We start from the raw sequence: 17,943 nt of genomic DNA on the forward strand, positions 1-17,943 counted from the left end.
CATCATATAGAAAATAGATGAAGAAGCTAGGAGCGCCACAAGCTAATTGTAGAACTTTTTTGCGGCCTTGAAAAGGAATGTTCCTACACTATATTCCCATCATAAAGAATTGCTTTCCTAAAGTGGGTTTTGGATAAAATGTGTCCCTCCTCCTTAAGGAAAAATTCCAGATATGTGATTCAGGGGCAATTCCATCAAAGTCACGTCAAGTCCCTAGAAGTCCCAAGAAAAATCAGGAGGAAGGACACCTAGTGGGAAAAGAGCAACGAAAGCATGAATTTATTACATGGAATGTCTTATGGGAATATTCTCAACAAGCCATTTGTATGAACTTCCCGCTTATGACATTGGGTGGACCAAGGGCATCAAACCCTATCCACCACCCCTACCATATAGCGGACTGACCTTGGATGAATTAATGTTTGCTAATTTAGTGAATGTATGAACAAGGGGTTGGGAATTCAAGAATCCTAAAATAAATCACTTTTGGTTCAGGCACAATTCCACACCTCAAGTATTCTCCGCAGTCCCTTTGGACGCGTCAAGGTAATCGATTGACTAGCCTAAGTCCAGAATCACCTCCATCATCTCTTTGAGATTGTCTACTACCAGGTGACTACAAACCCGTAAGCATGGATCCACCCAACATGGAAACACTCGAATAGGCCTAGGTCTGTCCCATGGAGACCTTGCAGACAGAAATGGCTGAAGTCAAGAGAGGGATAGCTCAGATATTGTACACTTCAGACTCCTCCTAAAGTAGATCCCAGGAATGAGCCGACACCGGCTACAGGAGATGTGGAATAGAATGGAGCTACAGGTCATCGTGGGAATTCTTCCCGAGTTGACTCAGAAGAACAAAGCATGTCCGACCAACTGGTCAGAGAGGATCTTCACCAACCCATCTAAATGGTTAATGAGGGGCCTATTCCAGGATCCCTCCTCTTAGGGTAGTGATTGAAGATGAAGAAGAGGAATTTGAGCACACGTCCGCTTTGAGCCTTCGGAGTCGGAGAAAGAAAGGAAACTCAGAGAGCAGTTAGAAAAGTTGGAGAACATGATTCGAGCAGAAAAAGGCTCAAAAGGCCAAACAGTGGATTCTGAGGAAATGAGTTTCTTCTCTAGGGCAAGAATTCCAAAAAAATTCAAGTGGTAGACTGATAGGTTTGATGGGTCAGAAGACCCCAAGGCTCATCTCAAAGTCTTCTTTAGCATCATCAAGCACGGTAACTTACAAATAACTAGATGGGGCAGGCCTTCATGTTAACTCTATTAGGATCAGCACTGAGGTGGCTCACACAGTTGGAGTCATCACAAACTCAGAATTGGGCAACAATAGTGAAATCCTTCACCAAATAGTACTCCTACAATATTGAGGTGGATGTGAAATATCGGAAGCTTGAGACGTTGAGGCAGCAACCTAAAGAAGGATTCACCGCCTTCAGAGACAAGGCCGCCAAGATGGCAAATAGGCCTTCAGAAGCAGAGTAGGTAGAGATGTTGATAGAAAACCTATCAAAATCCTATTATGATGTTCTTTACTATCAGTATTTGCAAACTTTTGATGCCTTAATAGCTATCGAAACACATGTGGAGAATAGAATTTGAGAGAGGCTCAGTATCAAGGATCCTCCCAAGATGCAAGTAAGAACACCTGAGTCAGATGGGGAAAGGGTCTAAAAACTAATGTGGTGAGTGTAGTTTAGCAGTTAGTCTCACCAGCCACTTCTTCATAGCCCTTTATAATACAAGCAAATGCACCCGCCTAAAGGGCCCCTCCCCCAAGAAATAAATTTTCTGATTTGGGAATGCCCATAACGGTCGCATATGAGAAGTAAAAGAAGCAAGGATTGTTAGGGACAATGGCTCCAAGAGTGATCAGTAACCCTCCTCTAGCTTGGTATAGGGATCATGAGTATTGTACCTACCACACTCAGAAGGGGCACAATACTGAAAGATGTTTGGGTTTACAGTATGCAATTCAGGACTTGGTAGATAATGGAACCATTAAGGTCAAGATCAAACAACCTCCCAATGTCAATACCAATCCACTCCCTGATCATGTGAACAATCTGGATGAAGAAACTACAGAGAGTGACCCCACTCAACTCATTGTACCTAGATCTCAGAAGAATCATATGAATGCCCGTGCTTACAAAAGAGTCATAAGTCAAAGGGCTAGAGTCATAAGGACCCCCAGAAGAAGAGAATCATCAGAAGATCATACGCCAGCCATTTATCCTTCCTCATCCACGGAAGGATCCACCGCACCACATTACCAGCCCCCACCATATTTTCCACCCCCACCATATTATCAACCTCCACCATATTATTAGCCTCCGCCATATCATCAACCTTTCTCCCACCATCAAAGTGGAGGAACCTCTTCATCCTATCACCCCCAGTCTTCATATCCTACCTCTCACGTTACATCATCTTCATACCATCCATTTCATATCCCTCATCACCCTCATACCAATCCCATTCTTAGGGTTTGGTGTATAACCAAAAAGAAGGATGGACAGGCGAGTACGAATGGAAGGACATGCTTGCACTACCAGATTCCCCAAAGATGACTTCATCAACAGGGTTAGTAAATGCATTAGGGGAAGACTAGGAGAGTGATCCTACTTTGCTAATTCAGCCTACTGTAGCTTCAGAAGACAATCTGGAAGTAATTGAAGAGATTACAGCTAATCTTCTCAGAGCAGTAACCACATTGGCCATAGGGGAGTAGATCAAGGAATACACTTCCTTAATCTACATAGGAAGTGACACAAAGGATGATGACGATGACGATAACGATGAGGATGAAAATGAAGATGAGAAGGATGGAGATGACTCTGATTCTCGAGAGGATGATGGGTATCTAGACTAGGGTAGCTACCAAGGGCCTTGGTACAATGATTATGATGATGAGTCAGAATATTACTCACTAGAACATCCGACATGTTTCTCAGTTTATGCTATTGGTGGTGATGATCTGATAGTTGATCCAATAGGTGGCATTTACCCCTTCCCTCTGCATGGGAGGAGATGACTCTATGTCAGATTCAGAAAGTGATGAAGGATCTAGAGAGTCGATGCAAGTTTATTTGGATGAACCAGATTCCCTAGTCGAGCCAGAATAAAAGTTGTGTGAAGTATACTCCACTTCCTTAAAGATGTAGGAAATGATAGAAGAAATTGACAAAATGCTGGGGGAAGTAACTGTCAGTGATCTTTACTACTAGGAGCAATTGGATGATCTGGAGGAAATAGGACCAGATGACACAATCGCAGAGGCGATAGATGCTGCATTCCAACAGTTTTCCAATGCCATCAAGAAACTACAAGCCAGGGCTATAGATATTTGTGGAGGTCCTCGACTTCCCACCCCAAGCAAGGAAGGAGAATCAGAAGAAGAAAATGATTCTATGGTGGGGATAATCACCCTAACCAACAGTGATGATGAAGATAGTTATCCCACACAGATTATTGTGAAAAAACCAATCAACGTGATGGAAACTAGAAGTGGGAAAGACTACAAGGGTAAGGCTCTAGCAGTAGAACAACCAAGGGCTAATGAGGCAAGAACTAGCAGTATGAAAAAAGAGCCAGAGAACCCAATCTTGGCTCAACTCAAGAAGTCCTAGGCAAATATCTCCATTTAGGGATTGTTGATGGCATCCCCTTCGCACCATGAAGCAGTCTTGAAGTCTCTCGCTAATGTACAAATGCCGATCGAGATAAACCCAACACACCTCGCACATATAATAGGAGCAACATATGCAGTGCAGTCTCTAATGTTCTTGGATTCTGAGCTTCCTAAGGAAACCCAACACAATCGAGCTCCCCATATTATAGTTGAATTCCTTGACAAAGTGGTTCCCCAGGTTCTTGTTGACAACGGGTCCACTTTGAATGTGCTACCATTGAGATCAAAAAAGAGTATCGGCATCAACTTGGAAGAAATGAGGCCAACCACCCAAACCATAAGGGCATACGATAATACCAAGAGGAAGATCCTTGGCATCATTACCCTTTCCGTAAAGATTGGCCTAGTGAAGTTTAATGTTGATTTCTAAGTCATTGATATACCGACAACTTTTAACATGCTCTTGGGGAGGCCTTGGTTGCATCCTTTGAAGGCGGTGTCCTTTAGTCTCAATTAAAAAATGAAGTTCATTCATGAGGGGAAGGTGGTCTTAGCGGCCGGAGATCCTAAAGTGGTTGACACTTTGGCCAACATTGAAAATGGGGAGGAACAAGACCAAGAGGTGCAACTGAGTGGTTTTGAATTAGACACCACTTGCGCAGCCATTTCCAAAGAAGCTCCAAAGGAGAAAATCCCAGCTAACTATAAAGCCATCTAGAGTCCGCCAGTGAATCAAATGATGAAGAATATATAGTACTTTCCTGGCATGGGGATAGGGAAATATCATCAAAGAGTTCCAAAGCAGCATAGTTTGGCAGTGAACAAAGGGAAGAATGGCCTTAGGTACACTCCCCCAACTGTCAAAGGGTAGAAAGTGCTGAGGATGACTAGGAAGATCGCCGTCACTTACTATCCTACTCTTAATGGGTACTTCATGAAAGGAGGAGAGGACTTCCCTTTCTGCAGAAATGTGGAGTCGTGGTTTGAAGAAACCGCCACCAAGATGCAACCAGGACTTGAAGTTTTTTTCTAAGACAAGTTCGATTGGGTGACACATAAAGTGGAACAACAACAAATGTTGGTTAAAGAAATTGATCAAGATAGCTGCATTACTGGGATAGCAGAAGTTGCAATGATTGAAGATGGGTTCACCTCTGGTAACCCCACAACACTAATCCAATCTAAAGAATTGTCAATTCCTCGAGTCCTCTTGAAAAGGGAGTGGAAAAAGAAGATAAGACTCACTTGGAGTCTACCAATTTCCCTTGATGTGAAAGGCTTCATTTGCTCCCTCTTATAAGAGCCAAGGGCTCGAGAGTTGCATGAGCTCAAACTCCATCCTTTCAGAGGAAGAAGCACATATGCAAAACAAAGGAGAGCACAGAGGATGATGGTTTGTATGTACTGTGTCCGAACCGATTGCAATGGGAAGGCTCGTGAATGTGGTTAAAGATGTGATCGAGGCAATGTGATGGCATCCCTCAGCATACTCGAAAAGATGGACTTCATAAAAAAGGGATTGAGCAGTCTCCACCAATCTTCACTCCTTAGAAAGTTCAGCTTCTAAGAGCACGAGATTGATCAACTGGTATTCATGAAGAAGCGGGCACCTGTCCAAAGGAACCATTGCGCCCCTGAAGAAATAGCAATAACTTTCTCAGAAGAAGAAGAAGGCCTTTTGCCACATCTCCTCATCCATAAGGCCACTGAACCCCTTCTGAACTGGACAAGCATTAGAGAAAACTTCAAGTTTGATCATGCTATTGAGTCAACCAGCTTGATTACCCTTAATGAAAGCATCAAGCCAGTTATCGAGTCTGTAGTCGAGTCTGTTGTTTATGATTCTGTGTCAACCTTCCCTCTTGAGAAGAGTCCAGAGTCCTTGTATGTCGAGTCTATTACTCCTTCTTTCATGAATGAAATTTTTTATTTTGAGTACCTTTTTCTGATGATGATCTTAATAAATATCAAGAATTAATAAAACAATGCAAACTAAAGAAAGCCCAACCATCCGTGAGGATGCTCGGGTTATTAATCTAGGAACTGACCAATGCCTTCGAAAAGTAAAAATTGGCACTACCCTTGATGACAAAGAAGTAGAACGAATGATTAATCTTCTAAGGAAATTCACCGAGGTCTTTACTTGGTCTTACAAGGATATGCTTGGCATCGACCCCAACATTGTACAGCATCAATTGTCGACTTACCCTGGGGCAAAGCCGGTAAAACAAAAGCTCCAAAGAATACGGCTAGAATGGAGTGAAAAGATCAGAGAAGTTGTGAAGCAATGGAATATGGGGTTCCTACAGGTGGTGAAGTACCCCCATTGGTTGGCCAATATTGTACCAGTACCAAAGAAAGATGGGAAGGTACAGATGTGCGTGGACTTTCGAGATCTTAACAAAGTGAGTCCTAAAGATGACTTCCCACTACCTCACATTGACGTATTGGTGGATAATATGGCAGGGAATACTTTGTTGTCATTCATGGATGGATTCTTGAGCTACAACCAAATAAGTATGCACCCAGAGGATCGTGAGAAACCAACCTTCACCACTCCATGGGGAACCTATTGTTACAAGGTGATGCCTTTTGGACTGAAGAATGCCGGGGCAACTATCAAAGAGCAGCCACGGCCATATTACATGACATGATAAAAAAGATGTGGAAGTCTATGTGGATGACATGATAGTAAAGTCAAAAGATTGGCAGGGGCATAGTCCTGCACTAAGGCGATTCTTTGAAAGAATCAAGAAGTATCAGCTGAAGTTGAACCCTCAGAAGTGTGTGTTCGGGCCAATGGTGGGAAAGTTGTTAGGCTTCTTGGTGAGTGAAAGAGGCATTAAAGTCGACCCTATCAAAATCAAGGCAATTCGGGTTTAAAAAGTAGGGTATCACATTACACAATAGGAGTACCACTCCGTTGTTGTACCTGACATAATAACAATCAACATTTTGTTTTTACTATTGCTCCCATGTACTTCTATAATCCCCAATACTTAAGGTAATCTTCCAATTTCACGATAGGAGTGGAGTGGATTGTTTCACTATAATTTTTTTTCTCGTTCATTCATTGTATTATGTTTTTCATATGTCGAAGGTTGACATAGAATTTCACAAGCTGAAATAATAGTATCAATCTCTACCTCCCTCTCCCTCTCCTCTCCCCTCCCTCGACCACTATGTCTCCCTCCATGGTATTAAAAGATTGAATCAAGGAAATGCCCACGCCTCGGATTGAGAAGCAAATACGAGGAATTCTAGGTCATATCCAATATATTAGTAGATTCATAGCTCAGTTGACTACAATCTGTGAACCAATTTTTAAGCTACTGAAGAAGGATCAGCCCATGGAATGGAATGACCAATGCCAACTAGCCTTTGACAAGATCAGGGAGTACCTTATGAACCCACCAGTATTGACATCGACAGTTGTTGCTGCCAAAAAACCCCGCTAGTTGGTCCTACACAAGCACAGACGGCGGAGGCCCTGAGCTTTGTCCGGGGTTAGTCCTCCGACGCTCAAGTTAGGGTCGGCCGCACAGTTTTCAGTAAGGGAGTAATGGTGAGGGTCTGAGAGCTTACCTTCTTCCTTCCTCTCGACCTCCTTATATCCTTCTTCGGGGCTAGGGTTTCTTTCTTGTCTTTTCCTCTGTCCTTCTCCCATACGACCGTCCTTGTGGGGAATATTCCCCTCATGCAAATGATGTGATCGAGCGTGGTTGAGTTCTTGGAATCCTTATCTGGTGGAGGACATGTGTCTCAGGGGCGACACGTGTCATTTCCCCACCGAGAGATCAATTTGGTTGTATCAGGAGCCCCCTTACTCCCACTAGGAGTTTCTTCCTGAGGGAGTAACCAACTTTTTTACAATCACCGCTGCTTTTCCTTCTTTTTCCTTCTTTTTTTTTTTTGTTCGACCTTATTCCTTTGGCCTTGGCATTGCTGGCGACCGAGGCTTATGGTCGACCGAGGGAAAGACCTTTGGTCGACTTGGCTCAGCCTTACACAGAGCCCACTGCCGAGGTGAGGACCTTTGGTCAGGTCCGTTCGACTTTGGCAGAACTCCCAACCGAGAGGGGGACCCTCGGTCAGGTTCGTTCGGCTTTGGCCGGACACCCAACCGAGGGGGGGACCTTCGATCAGGTCCGTTTGGTTTTGGTCGAACTCCCAACCGAGAGGGGGAACCTTCGGTCAAGTCCGTTCCGCTTTGGTCGAACTCCTAACCGAAGGGGGGAAACCCTCGGTCAGGTCCATTCGGCTTTGGCCGAACTCCCAACCGAGAGGGGGACCTTCGGTCAGGTCCGTTCGGCTTTGGCTGAACTCCCAACCGAGAGGGGAACCCTCGGTCAGGTCCGTTTGGCTTTGGTCAGACTCCCAACCGAAAGGGGTACCCTCGGTCAGGTCCGTTCGGCTTTGGCAGAACTCCCAACCGAAAGGAGTACCCTCGGTCAGGTCCGTTCGGCTTTGGTCGAACTCCCAACCGAGAGGGGGACCTTCGGTCAAGTCCGTTCGGCTTTGGCTGAACTCCCAACCGAGAGGGGGACCCTCGGTCAGGTCCGTTCGGCTTTGGCCGGACTCCCAACCGAGAGGGGGACCCTCGATCAGGTCCGTTTGGCTTTGGTCGAACTCCCAACCGAAAGGGGTACCCTTTGTCAGGTCCGTTGGGCTTTGGCCGAACTCCTAACCGAGAGGGGGACCTTTGGTCATGTCCGTTCGGCTTTGGCCGAACTCCCAATCGAGGGGGGACCCCGGTCAGGTCCGTTCGGCTTTGGCCGGACTCCCAACCAAGGGGGACCCTTGGTCAGGTCTGTTTGGCTTTGGCCGGACTCCCAACCGAGAGGGGGCCCTCGATCAGGTCCGTTTGGCTTTGGCCGAACTCCCAACTGAGAGGGGGACCCTCGGTCAGGTCCGTTCGGCTTTGGAAGATCTCCCAACTGAAAGGGGTACCCTCGGTCAGGTCCGTTCGGCTTTGGTCGAACTCCAAACCGAGAGGGGGACCTTCGGTCAGGTCTGTTCGGCTTTGGCCGAACTCCCAACCGAAAGGGGGACCCCCAGTCAGGTCCGTTCGGGTTTGGCCGGACTCCCAACCGAGGGGGACCCTCGGTCAGGTCCGTTCGGCTTTGGTCGGACTCCCAACCGAGAGGGGGACCCTCGATCAGGTCCGTTTGGCTTTGGCCGAACTCCCAACCGAAAGGGGTACCCTCGGTCAGGTCCGTTCGGCTTTGGCCGAACTCCTAACTGAGAGGGGGACCTTTGGTCAGGTCCGTTCGCTTTGGCCGAACTCCCAACCGAGGGGGGAACCCTCGGTCATGTCCGTTCGGCTTTGGCCGAACTCCCACCGAGAGGGAGACCTTCGGTCAGGTCCGTTCCGCTTTGGCCGAACTCCTAATTGAGAGGGGGACCCTCGGTCAGGTCCGTTCGACTTTGGCAGGACTCCCAACCGAGGGGGGGACCTTTAGTCAGGTCCGTTCGGCTTTGGCCGAACTCCCAATCGAGAGGGGGACCCTCGGTCAGGTTCGTTCGGATTTGGCCAGACTCCCAACCCAGGGGGGACCATCGATCAGGTCCGTTCGGCTTTGGCCGAACTCCCAACCGAGAGGGGGAACCTTCGCTCAAGTCCGTTCGGCATTGGTCGAACTCAAAACCGAGGGGGGAAACCCTCGGTCAGGTCCGTTCGGCTTTGGCCGAACTCCCAACCGAGAGGGGGAACCTTCGGTCAAGTCCGTTCGGCTTTGGTCGAACTCCCAACCGAGGGGGGAAACCCTCGTTCAGGTCCGTTCGGCTTTGGCCGAACTCCCAACCGAGAGGGGGACCTTCGGTCAGGTCCGTTCGGCTTTGGCTGAACTCCCAACCGAGAGGGGAACCCTCGGTCAGGTCCGTTTGGCTTTGGTCAGACTCCCAACCGAAAGGGGTACCCTCGCTCAGGTCCGTTCGGCTTTGGCAGAACTCCCAACCGAAAGGAGTACCCTCGGTCAGGTCCGTTCGGCTTTGGTCGAACTCCCAACCGAGAGGGGGACCTTCGGTCAAGTCCGTTCGGCTTTGGCTAAACTCCCAACCGAGAGGGGGACCCTTGGTTAGGTCCGTTCGGCTTTGGCTGGACTCCCAACCGAGAGGGGGACCCTCGATCAGGTCCGTTTGGCTTTGGCCGAACTCCCAACCGAAAGGGGTACCCTTTGTCAGGTCCGCTGGGCTTTGGCCGAACTCCTAACCGAGAGGGGGACCTTTGGTCATGTCCGTTCGGCTTTGGCCGAACTCCCAATCGAGGGGGGACCCCCGGTCAGGTCCGTTCGGCTTTGGCCGGACTTCCAACCGAGGGGGACCCTTGGTCAGGTCTGTTTGGCTTTGGCCGGACTCCCAACCGAGAGGGGGACCCTCGATCAAGTTCGTTTGGCTTTGGCCGAACTCCCAACCGAGAGGGGGACCCTCGGTCAGGTCCGTTTGGCTTTGGAAGAACTCCCAACCGAAAGGGGTACCCTCGGTCAGGTCCGTTCGGCTTTGGTCGAACTCCCAACCGAGAGGGAGACCTTCGGTCAGGTCTTTTTGGCTTTGGCCGAACTCCCAACCGAGAGGGGGACCTCGGTCAGGTCCGTTCGGGTTTGGCCGGACTCCCAACCGAGGGGGACCCTCGGTCAGGTCCGTTCGGCTTTGGTCGGACTCCCAACCGAGAGGGGGACCCTCGATCAGGTCCGTTTGGCTTTGGCCGAACTCCCAACCGAAAGGGGTACCCTCGGTCAGGTCCGTTCGGCTTTGGCTGAACTCCTAACCGAGAGGGGGACCTTTGGTCAGGTCCGTTCGGCTTTGGCCGAACTCCCAACCGAGGGGGGAACCCTCGGTCATGTCCGTTCGGCTTTGGCCTAACTCCCAACCGAGAGGGGGACCTTCGGTCAGGTCCGTTCGGCTTTGGCCGAACTCCTAACTGAGAGGGGGACCCTCGGTCAGGTCCGTTCGACTTTGGCAGGACTCCCAACCGAGGGGGGACCTTTAGTCAGGTCCGTTCGGCTTTGGCCGAACTCCCAATCGAGAGGGGGACCCTCGGTCAGGTTCGTTCGGCTTTGGCCAGACTCCCAACCCAGGGGGGACCTTCGATCAGGTCCGTTCGGCTTTGGCCGAACTCCCAACCGAGAGGGGGAACCTTCGGTCAAGTACGTTCGGCATTGGTCGAACTCAAAACTGAGGGGGGAAACCCTCGGTCAGGTTCGTTCGGCTTTGGATGAACTCCCAACCAAGAGGGGGACCTTCGGTCAGGTCCGTTCGGCTTTGGCCAAACTCCCAACCGAGAGGGGGACCCTCGGTCAGGTCCGTTTGGCTTTGGCCGAACTTCCAACCGAGAGGGGGACCCTCGGTCAGGTCCGTTCGGCTTTGGTCGGACTCCCAACCGAAAGGGGTACCCTCGGTCAGGTCCATTCGGCTTTGGCAGAACTCCCAACCGAGAGGGGGACCTTCGGTCAGGTCCATTCGGATTTGGCCGAACTCCTAACCGAGAGGAGGACACTCGGTCAGGTCCGTTCGGCTTTGGCCAAACACCCAATCGAGAGGGGGACCCTCGATCAGGTCCGTTTGGCTTTGGCCGAACTCCCAAGAGAAAGGGGTACCCTCGGTCAGGTCCGTTCGGCTTTGGCCAAACTCCCAACCGAGAGGGGGACCCTCTGTCCGGTTCATTCGACTTTGGCTGAACTCCCAATCGGGGGGGACCTTTGGTCAGGTCCATTCGGCTTTGGCCGAACTCCCAACCGAGAGGGGGCCCTTCGGTCAGGTCCATTTAGCTTTGGCTGGACTCCCAATCGAGGAGGGACCCTCGGTCAGGTCCGTTCGACTTTGGCCGGACTCCCAATCGGGGGGGAACCTTTGGTCAGGTCCGTTCGGCTTTGGCCGAATTCCCAACCGAGAGGGGGCCCCTCGGTCAGGTTCGTTCGGCTTTGGCCAGACTCCCAACCTAGGGGGGACCTTCGATCAGGTCCGTTTGGCTTTGGCCGAACTCCCAACTGAGAGGGGGAACCTTCGGTCAAGTCCGTTAGGATTTGGTCGAACTCCCAACCGAGGGGGGAAACCCTCGGTCAGGTCCGTTCGGTTTTGGCTAAACTCCCAACCGAGAGGGGGACCTTCGGTCAGGTCCGTTCAGCTTTGGCCGAACTCCCAACCGAGAGGGGGACCCTCGGTCAGGTCCGTTCGGCTTTGGCCGAATTTCCAACAGAGGGGGGACCCGCGGTAAGGTCCGTTCGGCTTTGGTAGAACTCCCAACCGAGAGGGGGAACCTTCGGTCAAGTCCGTTCAGCATTGGTCGAACTCAAAACCTAGGGGAGAAACCCTCGATCAGGTCCGTTCGGCTTTGGCTGAACTCCCAACCGAGTGGGGGACCTTCGGTCAGGTCCGTTCGGCTTTGGCCGAACTCCCAACCGAGAGGGGGACCCTTGGTCAGGTCCGTTCGGCTTTAGCCGGACTCCCAACCTAGGGGGACCCTCAGTCAGGTCCGTTCGGCTTTGGCCGAACTCCCAACCGAGGGGGGGAACCCTCGGTCAGGTCCGTTTGGCTTTGGCCGAACTCCCAACCTAGAGGGGGACCTTTGGTCAGGTCCGTTCGACTTTGGCCGAACTCTCAAGCAAGAGGGGGACCCTCAGTCAGGTCCGTTCGGATTTGGTCGAACTCCCAACCGAGGGGGGGACCCTCGGTCAGGTCCGTTCGGCCTTGGCCAGACTCCCAATCGAGAGGGGGACCCTCTTTCAGGTCTGTTCGACGTTGGCCGGACTCCCAACCGAGTGGGGGATCTTCTGTTAGGTCTGTTCGGGTGCAAACCTCGAGGCTTTGTATCCTGACGTGGCGATGCCATTAATGCTGGGGTAGTCGTACCGCCCTTCTCCCCATCTATATAGTGTGGGGGGCCATTTGTGGGGCACTTTTCTTTTCCTTTCGGAGAGCTCACCTTCGGCCTCGGTGTCCTTTTTGAACCTTCGTCTTCGTCTTGACTTCCCCTAGTTTAGCGACACCCACAAAAGTAAGTGATGTCTTCCTCGTCGGGCTACAGCGCATCGTCCTCCGAGAGGATGAGGCCGAAACGTAGGTATAGGAGTCCAGGGGAAGTCCGAGGGATGTCCTTGGATTCCACCGACTCTCCCTCCTCCCGCGACTCATCGTCCGCGGCCTCGCCGTCGGGGTCCAGGGGTGGCTCCAATGGTGAGGGGTTCTGGGAGAGGGTGCTCGATTCCCGAGCCCAGACCCTGGATCCCTTGGAAGTGGAGGCTCTCAACTTCGTCTCCACGATGGACGAGCCAGAACTGGAGGAGCTGAGAGCCTCCTTCGGTGTCTCAGACGCTTTCGAGCTCCGTCTACCCAGACCATCCGATCGAGCCAGCTATCGGAACTCCGAGGAGCTGTGCTTGTACAAGGAAGCCTTTAAGGCCGGCCTTCGGCTGCCCCTCCACCCTTTCTTCACCCAAGTGTTTCGGCACTATGGGGTATGCCCGACCCAGCTAACGCCAAACGGGTGGCGACAAGTGCTAAGCTTCGTCGTCTTCTTCGTACGGCACCAGAGGCCCCTCTCCCTCCCCCTCTTCATTAATTGTTTTCTTCTTCAGGCCTGTAAGGGGCTTTCGGGTTGGTATTATTTTTGCCCCAGAAAGGACCTTCGGCTACTGAAGGGTTACCCGACTTCCATCCACGGGTGGAAGGAAAAGTTTTTCTTTGTGAAGTTGTCCGAGGGGGTGCCCTTCGGCACGGTCTGGGATATCCCGGACCTTAGGGAGGTGAACTCCGCCCCTGCCCTATTCGGGGTAGATGCGGAGTCGTTGGCAATGGCGAGGCGGCAAGAAGACTGTTCTCCAGTCGAGGCCGACTGCCTCAAGTCCGACACCATACTCTTCAGATTCGGGCTTAGCCCGGGTGAGTTAGGCTAGCCCCCGCTTGCTTCCTTCGGGTGTCGGTTCTTCGTACTGATTCCCTTGTTTCTTTTTGCAGTGCAAGTTACCAGGGCCGAGGCTAAGGCCGTCGCCGCGGCAAGGCAGGCACAAATCAAGGAGGCCAAGGCGCGGGACGCCCAACAGCAGCCGAGGCCGAAGCAGAAGGAGAAGAAGGGGCCATCCTCCGAGACCCCGAAGAAGAGGTCCAGAGTCGAAGGGCCGAGCGCCGAGGTGGTCCAGGCCCTCGCTGCTCTGGGCCGAGATGGGCCTGCGCAAGACCCCTCCCCTGCCGCGGCCTCCAGATGCCCGAGGGTGGCAATGATGAGGGCCGAGGTGGGGTTCGTCCCTCAATGGTCAGTAAAGGAGGACGACACGCTGGCCGTCGGGTGGGTCGCTCGTGAGTTGGTGATGAAGGGGAGTCTTCCCCGAGATGCCACCGAGGCTCAGAAGCAAGGGACGGTGGCCATGATCACGAATGCTTGCATCTTCATGGCCGGGGTAAGCTTCGGTCCCCCTACCTTCTTCTTCTTATTTTTTTTTTGTCTTAGCATTCTGACCTTCGGTGTTTCATGCAGGCTCAAAATCAGATGGGTCAACTGGCGGCTCGAGCCAAGGCTATGTGCCAAGACCTCGAGGTCGTCGAGAGGCAGAAGGTCGCCCTGGAGAATGAGCGCTCCCTCCTCCTCGAGAAGGTGGAGCACTTGGAGAAAGAGCTCGTCTTCGAGCACCGAGAGTGCGATCGGAAGCTCGCGGAGCTGAAGTCGCAGGTGAAGGCTCGAATTCAGGAAGTCAAGGCTCGAGGGGTCGAGGAGTGTCGGTCCTCCGAGGAGTTCAGGGAGGAGATAAAGCGCACCATCACCCCGGGGTTCACAATGGGTGCTACCGAGGTCCGAGATTGGGTCCTCGAGCATTACCCCGGGGTCTCCTTCGAGGACAGAGGCCTCATCTTCGAGGACGACGACGTGGAGGCAGCCCCATTAGCCACCGAGGTTACCGATGCCAACGGCGGAGGCTGCAGCGAGGAAGGTGAGGTCCAGCTGCACCGAGAAGTCCCCCCGAGTCCCGACCACGGAGGTTCGGATCAGGAGACCCTCCAAGCCGAAGACGAGGCCGCGAACCCGACGGACGCCCCTTGAGGTCACCTCGGGCCTCAACTCAAACCACCCCCTTTTTGTTATGTAATCAGCCTTCGGGCTTCTTGTAGTCTCGGACTTTAGGCCTTATGTAATCAGCCTTCGGGCTTCTAATGTAACTACGGCCTTCGGGCCTGTCTTGCAATCTTTGCCTTCAGGTTTTATGAATGCATGAATCCTTTCTTTCATTTCTCTCGTCTTCTGTGTCCCTATTAGTAATGTAGTCTTTAATCCGTAGATAGGTGCAAAGAGGCCGAAACCCCTAGTTGCCCTTCTTAGACGCATGGATCTGAGACTTGGCCGAAGGCCGACCCTTCGATAGTCAGACGAAGGCCGACGCTACAAACATCAAGCAATTTGTACCAAGTGTTCACCCTCGGCTCCAGCCGAAGGGTCTCTTAGACTCATGGATCTAAGGCTTGGCCGAAGGCCGACCCTTCGATAGTCAGACGAAGGCCAACCCTACGAACATCAAGCAATTTTTACCAAGTGTTCACCCTCGGCTCTAGCCGAAGGGTCTCTTAGATGCATGGATCTGAGACTTGGCTGAAGGCCGACCCTTCGATAGTCAGACGAAGGCCGACCTTACGAACATCAAGTAATTTTTACCAAGTGTTCACCCTCGGCTCCAGCCGAAGGGTCTCTTAGACGCATGGATATGAGACTTGGCTGAAGGCCGACCCTTCGATAGTCAGACGAGGACCGACCCTCCGATAGTCGTCGCTCCAGACAGTGGATTGCCTTTGGTAAGTTCCTTCGGCCCTGTAGTCTGGTCACAGGCCGACGGTGGGACCCTCGGTCAGGTCAGCCCAGCCTTACTCGTGCCTCGGCCGAGGAGTGGGTGCTAGCCCTGCGGAGCTTGTTCTCTGCCTGAGGCCCCTGACCGAGGCGAACACCGTCAGCCAGTTCGGCTCGGACTTTGCCCGAGGCCCCGGCCGAGGTGATGACCTTCGACCAGTTTGGCTCGGCCTCCGCCCGGGCCTTGACCGAGGTGTGGCCCATTGGTAAGCTCGGCTCGGCCTCCATCGTCGAGGCCTTGACTGAGGTGAACACCGTCGCCAGTTAGGCTCGGCCTTTACCCGAGCCTTGACCGAGGTGTGGCCCATCGGTAAGCTCGGCTCGGCTTTCATCATCGAGGCCCTGACTGAGGTGAAGACCTTCAGTTATAGCTGTTCAACAGAGTTAAAGGTCATCAGCCTGGAGAATTCCTCTCAATTGCCGTAAACCAGCTTTCATATTATCCATGAATGAAATCTTCCAGAATTTAAGATGAAGAATTGCAACTTAAAAGTGCACTAGGGTGAGAATTGCAAAAAACTACAAACGGAAAAAACTACAAACGACAAGTGTGCATGCTCGCCACTTCACTACTGATGGAATTTTCTTAAGTTCTAAGAGTTCCACGATCAGGGTACCCTTCCTCCCCCCGTAGTCTCTAGGTGATAGGCCCTGGTCGTATTACCCTCGAGACTCTGTAGGGCCCTTCCCAATTTGGATCTAGCTTCCCTTGATGTCTTGGGTTCGACACTTCTGCCCTTCTGAGGACGAGGTCACCCTTCCTGAACTCGTTCTTCCGAACTTTGGTGTTGTAGTGCCTCGCGACCCTCTGTTGGTAAGCGGCGATCCTTTCTTGCGAAGTTTCTCTGGTTTCTGCCAAGAGGTCTAGATTCGCTCGGAGCCCTCCATCTTTTTCGTCTTCATTGTAGTACCGAATCCGATGGGTAATGGCCCCTATCTCCACTGGGAGTACAACTTCAGTGCCGTATGTTAACATGAAGGGTGTTTCTCCGGTAGCTAAGCTCTCAGTAGTGCGGTAAGCCCAGAGGATGTGGTGCAACTCGTCTGCCCATAGTCCTTTGGCCTCATCTAGCCTCTTTTTTATTCCTTGAAGTAGTGTACGGTTGGTTACTTCTGTTTGCCCGTTGGTCGGTGGATACCCGACGGAGGTTTTCCTATGGTCGATGCCGAGGGCCTCACAGAACGTGTCGAAGGTTGGATTGGCAAACTGAGTTCCATAATCCGTCACCACAACCTGGGGGATTCCAAATCTATATACTACCGCCCTTTGGAAGAAGTCCCTTATGTTCTTTTCGGTTATCGTCGCTAGGGCTTCGGCTTCTGCCCACTTCGTGAAGTAGTCGACTGCCACCACGGCAAACTTCCTTTGTCTCGTGGCCAGGGGGAACGGGCCTAGGATGTCCATCCCCCACACGGTGAACGGTACTGGAATAGATAAGGACGAGAGCTCGGTAGAATGTAGCCTAGGCACGGGGGGCGAACATCTGGCACTTGACACACTTCCTGACTAGTGATTCTGCGTCCTTCCTCATTGTCGGCCAGTACAGGCCCTGCCTTAGTACCTTATGCGCCAGGGCCCGGGCTCCAAGGTGTTGGCCACATATCCCTTCATGCACTTCCCGGAGTGCGTATTCGCCGTCGGAGGAATCCAGGCACTTGAGGTATGGCAAGGTGAACCCTATCTTATATAGCGTCTCGTCCTTCAGGAAGAAGCGCGCTGACCTCATTCTTATTTTTCTTACCTCGTCCCTATTCTCTGGGAGCTTTCCCTCTTTGAGGTATTCTGTTATGGCATTCATCCAGCTTTGGCCGTTTTCACCAACGGGTAATACCTCGCGGGGTTTTTTGATGCTTGGCTGTGGTAGTACTTCGAAATACACCGCCGTCCAAGTTCTGCGAAGTCAGAGGTGGCCAGCTGTGATAGTGCGTCTGCACTAGCATTCTCTTCTCGTGACACCTGCCTTACCTCAAATTCCTTAAAAGCTGCTAACCTGTCTCGCACCGTGTTCAAGTATTCGGCCATCCTTTGCTCTTTGGCCTTGTATTCTCCATTCACCTGTCGCACCATGAGTTGGGAGTCGCTATGCACTACCAGTTCCTTCACCATCAAAGCCCGAGCCAGATTAATTTTGACTATTATCGCTTCGTATTCTGCTTCGTTGTTGGAGGCGTCGAAGTCGAACCGTAGGGCGTATTCTACTTTGAAACCCTCAGGGCTTACCAACATGATTCCTGCGCCGCTTCCTTCGCTGTTGGAAGCCCCATCCACGTACAATGTCCAAGCCTCATCTCCTCGTTCCTAGACAGATTCCTATGGGTCATCGGGGAGTGTCATCTCCGCTATGAAGTCTATGAGGGCCCGTGCTTTAATTGCGGTTCTCGGCTTGTACTGGATGTCAAATTCTCCCAACTTTATGGCCTAATTTACCAGGCGACCGAACATATCCGACCGCTGCAGTATCTTCTTCAGGGGCTGGTCGGT

Source organism: Macadamia integrifolia, unplaced genomic scaffold (genome assembly GCF_013358625.1).
Source record: "Macadamia integrifolia cultivar HAES 741 unplaced genomic scaffold, SCU_Mint_v3 scaffold1906, whole genome shotgun sequence".
In the NCBI taxonomy this organism is placed as follows: domain Eukaryota; kingdom Viridiplantae; phylum Streptophyta; class Magnoliopsida; order Proteales; family Proteaceae; genus Macadamia; species Macadamia integrifolia.